The sequence below is a fragment of the Prionailurus viverrinus genome, chromosome B1 (genome assembly GCF_022837055.1).
Source record: "Prionailurus viverrinus isolate Anna chromosome B1, UM_Priviv_1.0, whole genome shotgun sequence".
NCBI classification, from domain to species: Eukaryota; Metazoa; Chordata; class Mammalia; order Carnivora; family Felidae; genus Prionailurus; species Prionailurus viverrinus.
The window spans coordinates 151,917,423-151,931,339 of NC_062564.1; positions in this window are offsets into that span (position 1 = coordinate 151,917,423).

Below are 13,917 nucleotides of genomic sequence, written 5' to 3' on the forward strand. Positions count from 1 at the left end.
GTAAGTTCCTCAGGGACAAGGTCACATCTGTTTTATATATATATATATATATATATATATATATATATATACACACACATATATATATTTATGTGTATATATATTTATGTATATATATATACACACATATATATATATTTCTAGCTTCAGATTATAAATAAATCTTTAGGGAAGTAGATTTTAAACTATCTACTACCTTTTGTTTGCCCACAGTGACTATTGCAATGTTCTGAATATATTAGAGACTCAATAAATATTTTATGGACTAATTGGCACATGAAATTTCGAAACACATGTTCTAAAAAATGTAGCCAATAGGACTTCACAGCATACTCAACCTTGTCTCAGCAGATGTTTGGACTTGAAGCGATATGATCTGTCTAATCTGGCACCTTGGCATAGAGAAGCGTTTTCTACTCCAGGTGGCAATGCCTTGAAATAATCACAAATGACTGTTTCCGGGCAACCAAGAGGCGAGCCTCCTCTTGCACAGTAATTTCCTAAGTTCTTCCTAACAACAGTTAAAATAAAGGCAATCAGTAGAGATGGACCCTAATTGTTGAGCTTATCATTTCTACTCCTTACCCCTCCTGATAGTGTATTATTAGTTAAGAACCTATGGAAGGAAATGTATTTCAATGTAAACATTGTCAAACAAAGATATAACATAAAAATATATATGGATATATCTTATGGTAATTGTGAATAATAGCAGAATTTCCTTTCCAAGTAGATAAAGGAAAAATAAATCCAATATCAAATTCATATATTAAGATATGCACATTACTATCTACCACAAGTTTTTTTAAATTATTTTTATGACTGGAAAATAAATAAATTGGTTTTCTCTTATATTTCAGCCTGTAAAATTTCAATTTTTTTTTAAAGTTTATTTGAGAGAAAGAGAGGGATGGAATGGGGGGAGGGGCAAAGAAAGTGGGAGGGAGGGAGAATCCCAACTAGGCTCATGCTACCAGAGCCTGACACAGGGCTAGATCTCATGAACCCTGAGATCATGACCTGAGCTGATATCAAGAGTCAGATGCTTAACTGACTGAGCCATGAGGTGCCCCTAAAATTTCAATATTTACAAAAGTATACATTTAAAGATACAATACTTTTAAAGATACATTTAAAGATACATTTAAAGATACAATAGATTCCTACTCTAACAGGTTTTTTGCTCCATGTAGTCAAGTTATAGAATTCCTGTCTATAAGCCAGTAAAACTGATCACTTTATGATTTTTCATATGGAGGCATCACTCGGGATAGAAAAGGGTTCACCTAACTACATAGCTAAATGGCAACATGAGAAGGAGAGACAAGGACTCAGTGAGAGTGTAGTGGTCAAAGAGTACAAATTCTGGAGACAGACTGAGTGTATAACTCAGGTACTACCACTGATGACATGTATTTGGCGCAAATTATTTAACAATTCTGTAGTTTCATTTCCTTGTCTGTAAATGATGATGGTGAATTGGTTGGTGATAACCTCTACATTCTAATGTTTCTATTAAAGAAATAATATGTATAAGTTGCTTAGAATGGGGAGTTGGTAAAACACGTTTTAGGTTAGCCTTTGCATTTCAACTTACATACACAATTTACGTTTGCATACTTATTGACAAACTTATAGTTGCTTCGAGCAAAAGGTACAGTCCGAAGAAATATGCAAGATTTCTGTCATCTGAGTTGCAGACACAGCCACCATTTCTTCCCTATGTCCCATTTAATAGTTACTAACTGATTGTTATTAAAAATATATGTGTGGCTATTATTTATGCAATCTATTTTACCTTGTGAATGAATAATAATAACAACAATAATAATGGAATCTATCATATTCAGCTGAGAAAACATAAATGCACTAAGTGTGGCTCATTGCCAGTATGGAGTATTAAGCTAATTTTTTTGCACCTTCTTAAAGATAGTTCTCTAGAAAATAACTTTTCAAAAACAGCACAATGAAAACAGGATGCATAGCTTCAGAAACAGAGGCAGCAAATATTCTGCTTTTGATTTGTGCAACTAATGGTGAATCAGTGAAGGTGAAAATAAAAAAAAAGTTTATAACCTGAGGGAATAATTGTTGTCTGCATTTGTATGGAAAGATATTGGTGCTGAAGTCCATCAGCCCAGTCCACTCCCCTCTGATGGTTCCCATCACACAGTTCTGGGATTAGACCAGGACTGTAAAACACGAGTGAGTTTCCTTCTTCCAGTTACTGTGGTAAATCTACTGAAAACTTCTGAAATTAACACCCCCTACTAGACAATGCACATTTTTTTTCTGTCTGCTGAGAAAGAAAGAAAGACCAAACTGGCTAAAGAGCAAAAACACTGTGAGAGCTGTGTAGGTTAAATAGAGCTTTTGAACATTAAAGGACATTTTACAAAAAAATATAACTGGAATTTTTGCATTGTTGAACAATCTTTGTCACTTATTCTGTGTAGTTTTATATACCTTTGGAGTAATCTAGCAGTAACAGGTAAAGAGTTTGAAAAGGTGTGCAAGTGTGGGTTATTTAGATGTCAGTTAGAAATTAAGCTGGTCAAGCTGATGACTTTCAGTTTTACTATTCTTGTATGTTTCATACATCAAAAACAGCCATTTCCCCTAAAGGATTGACTGCATATTTCTCTTCTCTAGTAATCAGGTTAAATATATTTGGAGTATGCTGTTCATTCCTCTCATGGTGTTACACCAGATTTTTTGTGACCGATGAAAGGACAAAAAAGTGAAAATGCTAATTTTCAAGTTGTTTTATAATGGAGGAAAAAGGAGGAAGGGGAGAATAATAAAAACTTCAAACTAAAGAAATCTCCGTATACTCTGATGTGGGGAAGTTAGAATTGTACCTTGTGAAAAAGATTGATTTTATTTCTAAGTGTTGAGAGTACATACTGAATATAAAGGTGAAATAAATTTAACAGAGATTAATTGATCCTGCCATACATACATTACATATTGGAAGTTACTGGACTTCCAATAGATGCTGTATGTTATAGAAAATATCAGTTGTATAACACATATTCTCCGACCTTGAAACATTGACGTCAAAGACAAACACAGTAAAATGAAATAACAAGGGATACATGCTATTGCAGGTTTTTCAAAATATGTAATCTTGGGCATGTAACAGAAACAGGAAGAATAATTTTACCTGGACTTGGAGGAACCAGAGAGCATTTCATTGAGGAGATAAAATTTGAAATAGATCTTATTATAAGTTTGGTAGAATTTAGTAGATGCTAATGTTGAAGAGTAATATTCCATACAGAGAAATGTGTGATTAATAATAAAAAAACAAGAAAGATTGGCTTGTGTTTGTGAATCTCTGTAACGTCTGTAAAAATAAGATACATAGAGAACAGAGGATTAGAAGAGAAACCTTATTTTAAAAAATTTGAGGTCAAAATTATGAAAGACTCTTGATTTTGATGAGAAATAAGTATTTTACTCTTTCTAGGCATGGGGACCATAAAGATTTTGAAAGACAGTGATATGAAAAGAGGTATGTCTAGAGAGAATAGGTCTGTAGTTATTACAGTGGTTATACCATGAGGTAATATTTTATTATCAATCAAGTCTATAAATTTTCTTACATCAAATGATTACTTCTTTAAGCTAGAAAGATATATTTGAAAGTTTTACTTAACATCTAAACATATGTAGTTTTACTAGCTTTTTTATTTTATTTATTGCTATCAACCAGCCAAACACCCCAATATACACCACATGAACTTAATCATAGAATATTAGCATTCCTCTATCAAAGGTGGGTCTATGTTCAATCTTCAATCTGAGGAGTCTTTGTACCTTCTTTGATGATCAGTAGTATGTGGCAGAAATAATGCTGAGGCTAAGTCATAAAAGACATCACAGCTTCTGCCTCTCTCTCTCTCTCTCTCTTTCCCTTTCTTTCTCTCTCATAGTTGTAGGGGGTGTGTGTTTGTGTGTGTAACATTTGCTACTGAGAATGTACATCATAGGAATTCCTACATCTTATGAAGTAAGCCATAATCATTAGGGAACTACATTCTTTATCTCTTGTAATGTTTTATAACATTTTTTTTCTGTAATTAGTGTAACGATTCCAGCATTCTTTCAATTATAATTTACTTCATATTTTCCCCATTCTTTCACTTTCACTGCTGTTTCTTTGCATTTCCATTTCATTTCTTATACACGGCATCAAGCTAGATTTGATATTTCATCCGGTGTAACATTTTCTTTGGAGCATACACATCATTTCTACTTATCAGTACTACTGGTATACTTGGATTTATTTTAAGGCCTTGTTTGGTTACGTTTATCCTACTCTTTGCTCTCTCTTTTATTCTTTTTTTTTTAATAGAATTTTTTTTCCATTTTATTCCTTCCCCTCCACTAACTATTTTCTCATATGTACTGCTTTCATCATTTCTTCTTCAGTACCACTGAACTTCCATCTGGGATAGTTTTTCTTCCCTCCTAGCATTTTCTTAAAGAGGATTTATTAGTTATAAATTCTGCTTTGCTTTTCTGAAAGATTTCTTATATTACTCTGATTCTTGACATAGTTTCTCAGTTTGTCTAATTTATAGGACACATTATATTTTTGTCACTACTTTGAGGATGTTTCCCCCCATCTTCAGGTTTCTGTTGTTGCTATTGAGAAGTTACCGAGAAGTGAGGTGTTGAATAATGGATGGTCTTTTCAAAATGATACACTTTTTATCTTTGGCTAATTCAAAATATCTTGCTGTCTTTGGTATATGTGACTTTACTCTTTAAGTCTTGAGGTCGAGATTTAATTTTACTTTTATTTGGCAAAATTGTTATTCTAACAGAAATGTAACTGCTTTGAGAACACAATTCTATGGTGGACCATTAATTTTTAACATGTTGTTGACACTCTGTGATGGTTGACCCAATCTCTCTTCCTAATACTTTCCTTTAACTGCTTCTAGACAAAAGTGACCCAAAATCCTTTGCCACAAGTGTGCATGGAGTGCATATGTGACACTATTCTTAATTTAAAATAACATTTCAAAATTCATGGATATATGTTCCTTTCTCATAAAAATGCAAAGATTCATTAAAAAGGATGTCCTTTTACCTCTTTGCCTTTTTATATTTGTCCTTTTTTCTTCCTCTTTGTGCCTAGACCTGCAGCATTAGATTTTAATGTGTTTGCAAGAGTGAGATTGAAAGCCTACGGTAGAACAGAAAGATATTCTGTTGGACCATTGTAACAACTCTGGACTACCTACACTCAGTCATTTTTATGAGATAAATAAAATTGCATAATTTAAATATGCTCTAGTAGAAATTTTGTAATTTGGGGTCAAAAACTTCTAATTCTGCATATGTATAAAATTTTAGAATTCATGTGAGTTATTTTGTGTGATAGATCAAGGTGAATGACTTTAGGTTTCTCTTAAGATCTTTCCCAAAATAATGGGAAATCTTTTGTAATTTTTTTTGTATTTAGGATATTTTATGTTTTGAGTTATTTAGGATATTGAATGTTTTGAGGTTAGAGCCTAACATTTTACAAAAAAGATTTTTTACCTCTTTGTGGCAAAAGTATTATATATTTCCATTAATGAGTTATATTTTACAAAGTCCAGTTCCCAGAAATATTAATTGTCAAGATTATAGATTTTTTAAAAATGCATGAATTTCAACAACCCTCACAAAGAGCTCTGATAAAATACATAGCAACTGCTACTTGTATAGTGCCAAAGAAATTCTTTTGTGTAAATTATATTATTTGATCCCCCTAGCAAAACTGTGATGTGTCTATTACTCTTGCCATCACTGTTTTTACAAACACAACATTAGTAAGATTTGAATGGTTTCTTTAACTTTATAAAACTAGTACATAATAGATACACACGTTGTAACTTCAAAACTGATGCCATTACCTGAACACTTTGACACCATCTTGCTAAAAATTGTGATAGTAGCAAATTTGTCCTTGCATTTGATAGTTGTGATTACTTTGGGAACCCAAAGAGTATCCTGAAATACTCTTATTTGAGACTACATTTATAACGAAGCCACAATTGCATGGATGGACTTTGTTAAAATTGGAGTAATAAGTGTCAAATGGTATGTCATATTGGAGGGCTTAATGGCTTAATATTTTGGAAACATCTTTCCAAATGCAGAAGTCCGTAATTTAACCATGTGTTATGTCTTCAGTGAAAAGAAACTATAAAAAATACTAACATGTAAAATATTTTTTAAAGCAGTCAATACCTCCTCATTCAGACATACCTATTCATCTAATAACTAACAAATATTTATTGAGTATATGTTTTATGCTAAAAACTGGAAGTGCAGCAACACCAGATAACCAACATGCAGTCATTTTGTGGGTTAGAAGGACATAAAATTAATGAAGTAAATATAATTTCAAATAGAAATAAGGATATTAATGGATATTGTTTCTGTCTAAAGTTGTACTTAAATAAACATTTTTGGCATCTTGCATTAATCCTCACCGTTCCACAGGGAGGTGGGGTGTATCCCTGATTCTTAGGTTTTTTTTTTAGGAAGTAACCTACCACATGGTATATATACTTGGTTTTATTCTCTCTAGTTCAAGTTTTACATGTAATATCTCAGTATTACTTGTGATTGGGTGAGTGTTAGGAATTGAATTGTATCCCCTCAAAAAGAGATACAGAAATCTTTACCTCAGTACCTCAGAATGTGACCCTATTTGGAAATGGGGTCTTTACAGAGATAATCAATTTAAAATGAGGTCATTCAGGTGGGCCCTAATGTCAGTCATGACTGACATCCTTATAAAAGGAAAAATTGGGTTACAGAGGCAGACACACATGGGGAAGACGGTGTGAAGGCACACAGGAAGAATACTAAGAGAAGGTAAAAGAATGGACCCCTCTACAAGCTAGAAAGCACCTGGGCTACAGCAGCTAGGAGAGAAGCATGAAACAGATAATTCCCTAGAGATTTCAGAGGGACCCTGGCCCTGCTGATACAGTATTTTCATACATCTGGCCTCCAGAATTGTGGGGCAACAAATTTCTGTTGTTCCTAGCCACCCAGTATGGTACTTTGTTATGCTAGCCCTAGAGTAAATAAAGTGACAGATTGTGGGATTCAAAAACAAGTGCATTTACTTTCAAATAAAAGGCACATCTTACAATATACTGGAAAGGGAAAAAAAGCCCCACAAATAGTGTATGATGATCTTTAATCAAATGGGAAAAATATTCCACCAAGGGATTGTGGCTTTCTTTTATGTATGTTTGGTGCAGACTGATGGGAAATCTATCGGGACTGGAAAACTACAGAGTGCCCCTGAAGTCAATTTATTTATTTTACTGACTAGACCTATTTCAGAGTCATCAAGATATTCCAACAACTAACAAACAGTAAAGTGTGAGGAGGATAAATTCCAGGCTTTGTGTGTGTGTGTGTGTGTGTAACTTTATAGATAAGATTTAGAAGATGATGGTTGGAACTTATTTCTTTTGGACTTTAACATTTTTTTTTCTAGGAAACTCATAGTAGTAGGGAGTTTTTATACAAATTTGGGGATACTATGTTTGCATTTTATGGTTAAATTATCTTTATGATTGTGTTTAAAATTCAGTTACAACTCTGAGACAAATGATGCCAATCTAAAAATAAGTAACAACATTCAGTTTTAATGACAATAATCAATGTTCCTGGCATATATTTTTAAATATATATGTGTGTGTGTGTGTGTGTGTGTGTGTATATATATATATATATATATATATATATATATATATTTTTTTTTTTTACTAAAAGTAAAGTAAAAGTAAAGATTTTGATGTTCCCTGAATGGGTTCCCTTAAACAGTAGACTTAAAAAAAATTCTATATAGAGCTATTGTGAGGTGATAGTCTTCATTGATCTGATTTAATAATGCAAATTTCAAAATTTAATGACAAACTTTATGAGATCTAAGCTAAGCCTATCAGTCTTTGAGTCTTATGAAATCCTGTAATGATTAATAACACTGTAATATCCACTAGATCAGAATATCCAATGGAAAGTAAATTATTTTGGTAATATGACTCATCCTCCCTCCACTATTGATTCTTCTTCCTCAATAAGATACTTTTAGATGAAAGACAATAAAATAAAGAAAACACTAGAAAGACAGAATAAGTACTGGGATTTTATGTAGTGGTAAAATGATACTGTATTATAAAAAGCTTAGTGATTCTGAACTATGAAAGTAACAATAATGCATGTCTAATAAAAAAGAGTTTCCTTTTCTTGAATACTTATTATATACTAGAGCTATGCCAGGAACATTGCATAGATTATTCCATTTGATTAAAAAGAAACCTACATTAGTATCTCTTTCACAACTTTCCTTCTGTAAAATGCAGAAAGAAAAGTTACCAAAATATTATTAAATATAAATATTAATATCTATATGTATAATGATAATTTTAAAGCAAAGATTTGAACCCTTTTTATTCTGTTTCTAAAGCTTGTGTTCTTAACATTGGGTTATTCTGCCTCTTTTTTATATAAAATCTCAGTAATTTTTATAGCTGATTATTCTAGCTTGGAATATTTCATGAGCTTTCTTTCTCTCTAGTATGAACTATTCATTTCATAGTTCGTTAGCACCTTATCCTGAAATGTAGAAAGGGAACTAGAACACTATGCAATAGGTGAATTTGAAATTTGTAGACGATTTGGTATGAATGAACATGAAAACTAATTGCTAACCTAAGATCTCTGGCTTTTATGTAATGTTTTATTTGAATTTTTAAGTTATAGGTGCAGATCAATTTTCTGCCCTTTTTCTTTCCCTGATAACCATAGAACAGAACTGAATTTTGGGGGTTAGGTATTTTGCACACTTATCAGTTATTTGGCTATCACACACACACACACACACACACACACACACACACACACACCCCCCAAGTAGCAAACATTATTTTTCCTTTCACATGTTAGTTTGTAATTTGCTATATATTATTCATAAATGTCAAAAAGTAGTATTTTTCTTTAAATTCTTGCAATTAAGTTTTGAATTTATAAATGAATAAGATGAAAGGTTGTTTCTATGTTTAATATCAAACATACAACTTGGTTTTTTTTAGAACTTTCTAGGACCTTCTTTCTTCTTTTTATATACCCAACATTCTGTAGCATGTAATACTTCCAATATCACTGCTCTAGTTTACATAAATTTATATTACATACTTGTATTCATATAAGTAAACACAATAATCACTTCTCTTCTACCTTAAAGATTAGAAGTTTTAAATTCATGATTCTCTCAGCATAAGAACGATCAAGACTTTATTTTACTTTACTTTCTATGCATGGGGTAAATTAAGCATGTTCATGTTGTGACTAATACATCATTTTCAGTTACAAATAGAAATAGGCAAACATTTGAACAAAGTAAGAAATTTTGATTATGCTTTGAGCACTATTGCTTCAAATTATTCGCAACTTCAATTTGCTTCACTGGTTTTTTTTTTGTTGTTGTTGTTGATCTCTTCTAAAAGAGTTTGATAATTGCAAACATGCAGAGAAAGTTTAAAATTTAATTTTGTATTGTTAGATCTATCATTATGATAATAGCAGTTCTCAAAGTTGAACTGAATCTTAAGACACCCATACTAAGATTTCAACAATAACCAAATGCCATTTCTTTCCTAAAATTACTTGAAATCTACTTTTTCACAAACACCAGTATTCTGCATTGAGGATGTTCATAACAATGAAAGTGTCTTCACAATGTTGTACCAAATTAGAAACAATCCTACAAGGGCAGACCTAATATAATATGGCATCTGTTTGCATACCATTGTTAAATCTGACTTACTGCCTCAATACATACACATTCATGGTAGATGGTCATTGAAACTTTTAACAATATTTAGTATTCTAAAAAAAAAAAGAACCTCCCTGAAATTTTGTAAATATTTTTCCTGCACCGGTAAAAAACTATCAATCTTGACAAGAAATATTAGCTTTGAATTCATTAGGACAAAGAAGATAATGAAAGATAATGAGATCTTCTTAGGGAGAAAGTCACCAGAGTAAATGAGAAAGTTGAGGCTTTGGGAAGTAAGAGAATAAAGAGGAAACTAGATTGATGAGAGAGGAATGAAGAGAACCATAAGAGTACAGGGTCTTTTGTGTGTGTGTGTGTGTGTGTGTGTGTGTGTGTGTGTCTTATTTTATTTATTTATTTATTTATTTATTTATTTATTTATTTATTTATTTATTTTAATATGAAATTTATTGTCAAATTGGTTTCCATACAATACCCAGTTCTCCTCCCAACAGGTGCCCTCCTCAATGCCCATCACACACCCTCTCCTCCCTCCTACTCCCCATCAACCCTCAGTTTATTCTCAGTTTTTAAGAGTCTCTTATGGTTTGGTTCTCTCCCTCTCTAACTTTTCTTTCCCCTTCCCCTCCCCCATGGTCTTTAGTAAACCAAAGGGAGAGAAATATTTTCCATCTATTGCGTTAACATAAATACGCTGCTAAATATTTTCATATGACTGTCAATACTTTTACTTTGAAGGTAGACTGAACATGTCCAAAAATGCTGGGGATATTAGTATTATATGGGCTGACGTAATACTTGATAATTTTCAGTTAAGTTCAGAATAATGGATTTCATTAGAATTAAGACTTTTTTTTCTCTTTCATACAGCCTTATTTGTCATTATGTTTGCTATAAAATCCTCAGCAAAAAAAACCGTCTAGCTTATTTTAAGTACATTTTCAAGTAAAAAAATTAACATAATTGTAATCAGGGAAATGTACTTAGCAAGTGTTTCTGAGATTAAAATACTGATCAAGATCATAACTAGTGAGTAGAAAAATTCTCACACTCAGGTGAGCCTAATGCAATTACCTATGGGCATATAAAATTGTAGATTAAACATTGCTTACATTTTTAAAGTTATTTTATATTCACTAATATTTCAAGTAGAATACAAATGAATCTTTGTGTATTCATAAACTATTTTTACAAAAACTTAGTAGCTGCCAACTACTATAAAGATAACTTGAAGAAAAGTGTGCAACTTGAAATATGATGGCAATTATTCTATGGAGGCAACATTAATATGTAGACTTTTATTTCCTGTTGGAGATTTTGGTCTACAGATATACCATTACTTTGGAGAAAATTGGGTTAATGTAAAGCTTTCTTATAATGATGACTTTCAAAAAGAAATACTTTTGTAATAACCCTGATAGATAAAAGAAACCTGAATCCCACAATTTTAATGACTGTGTCAATCAAATTGAATTCATTTCAGTAAATAGGTCATGAGGCTAAATAAAATTATATTTCACGTAAACTAGTATTTGCCATAAGCATACAGTCTGGATAATGTGAAAAATCCTTACTCTACTGGTTACATCGATAATCAACTTCTAACAAGGAGTCTTTTTAATATTGGTAATTTTCCTTGTGGAAACATCAGTTAACTGTCTCTGATAAATTTACTCAGAAGTGGTGAGACACTAAATCTCAAACTTCTTAAAGAGTTTGAGAATGGCCATTAATCATTATCAGCTAACAGATGTATTAAAATTTCTCATTCTTCTATAGCTCTTCTGTCAATTTGGACCGAGTCCAGGGTGGGCCCTTTTCACATAGTGTGGAACAAAACAGGCATACACAGAGACTCATTTCAATTTAGTCTTTCTCACTGCAGTGACTTGAAAAATGTATTCAATAAGTTGTATTCACAGATTTATGACCACTGGATATTTCCATTTTTGTCTAGAACTGAAACCAGATATTTTGCCAACCATTTCTTTCTGTGATGCTTTCAGTCCTATATCTAAATATTTTTTTCAACGTTTATTTTTGGGACAGAGAGAGACAGAGCATGAACGGGGGAGGGGCAGAGAGAGAGGGAGACACAGAATCGGAAACAAGTCCTATATCTAAAGCAATATTTGAGACATGCATTCACAGGAAAAAAAAAAAAAAGATTACCTACTATGTTTGTGCCCCTTCATATACTTTTGTTCAAAATGTCCTGACTGCCATCTGCATTACAGATAACATCAGGAAATGTGACTAAAAGGTGAAATGAATGAAGAACTCCGTCTAAAAGAGATAAAAGTAACTCAAGAGTTGTATTTTCAATGCTTCTTTATTTTATAGTCATATAATTGATAGTGTCTCATTCTCTGTGATCTCTAGATCCAGATTTTACTTTTATCAATTTCTCTGGAAAAGAAAAAAATATTATCTTATTTTCGTGCATAAAGAGTTTTACGGCATGTATCAAAATATTTATGTTTCCCCTTACCCAACACAAACCATAGCTAAAGCTTTGCTTGCATTTTAATGACTTTGCACTTTGCACTTCCTCAGACACAGTATTTGAGAACTATATTCTAATATCATTGAAATCTTTTAGCATCAAAATAGTAGGGAGAAATTTATTTAACACCTAGGAAAATTATTTTTTATTCTTTCAGAGATTTTTCGAAATGTATATTTACACATTAAAACAATGTATAGTCTTTCTCTCATCTTTAATTCAAATGACAGCATGTTCTATTCTTTATCACATTTATTTAAAATATACACTTTGGAAAATTTTCCATATGGTTACATAAAGTGCTATTTCATTGTTTGTTTTCTTGTGGTAAAAAGCACATAACCTAAAATTTACCATCTTAACCATTTTTAAGCATACACTAGAGTTAACTATATGTGTCTTGTTGTGCGACATCTCTAGAACTTTTCCACCTTTTTTTAACAGATAGTGTAATATGGGCTTCAGGAGTAGACTTTAGTGATTCATCATTTACGTATAATTCTCAGTGCTCATAACAAGTGCCTCCTTAATACCCATCACCCATTTAACCCATCCTCCACCCACCACCCTTCCAGCAACCCTGTTTGTTTCCTCTGTACTTTAGTCTCTTAATGGTTTGCCTCCCCCTCTGATTTTCCCCCTTCCTCTACGTTCATCTGTTTTGTTTCTTAAATTCCACATATGAGTGAAATCATATGGTACTTTTTTTTCTCTAACTTCTTTCGCTTAGCATAATACACTCTAGCTCCATCCACATTGTTGCAAATGGAAAGATTTCAATCTTTTTGATGACTGGGTATGTATATATACATATAGCACTTGTTCTTTATCCACTAATCAGTTGATAGACATTTGGGCTCTTTCTATAATTTGGCTATTATTGATAGCAGTGCTATAAATATTGGGGTGCATGTGCCCCTTTAAATCAGTATTTTTGTATCCATTGGGTAAATACCTAGTAGTCCAATTGCTGGATCCTATGGTAGTTCTAATTTTAACTCTTTGAGGAAGCTCCATACTGTTTTCCAAAGCAGCTGCACAGGTTTGCATTCTCACCAACAGTGTAAGAGGTTTCCTCTTTCTCCACATCCTTGCCAACACCTGTTGTTTCCTGTCTTGTTAATTTTAGCCATTCTGACAGGTGCGAGGTGATATCTCCGTGTAATTTTGATTTGTATTTCTCTGATGATGAGTCATGTTGAGCATTTTCCATGTGTCTTTTGGCCCTCTGGTTGTCTTCTTTGGAAAAATGTCTATTCATGTCTTTCCATTTTTTAACTGGATTGTTTTTGGGTTGAGTTTGATAAATTCTTTATAGATTTTGGATACTAGTTCTTTATCTGATAACATCATTTGCAGATATCTTCTCTCACTCTGCAGGTTGCCTTTTGGTTTTGTTGATCATTTCCTTTGCTGTGCAGAAACTTTTTATCTTGATGAAGTCCCAATAGTTCATTTTTGCTTTTGTTTCCCTTGCCTCCAGAGACATGTCTAGTAAGAAATTGTTATAGCTGACATCAAGGAGTTTACTGCCTGTGTTCTGCTCTGGGATTTTGATGGTTTCGTGTCTCACATTTAGGTCTTT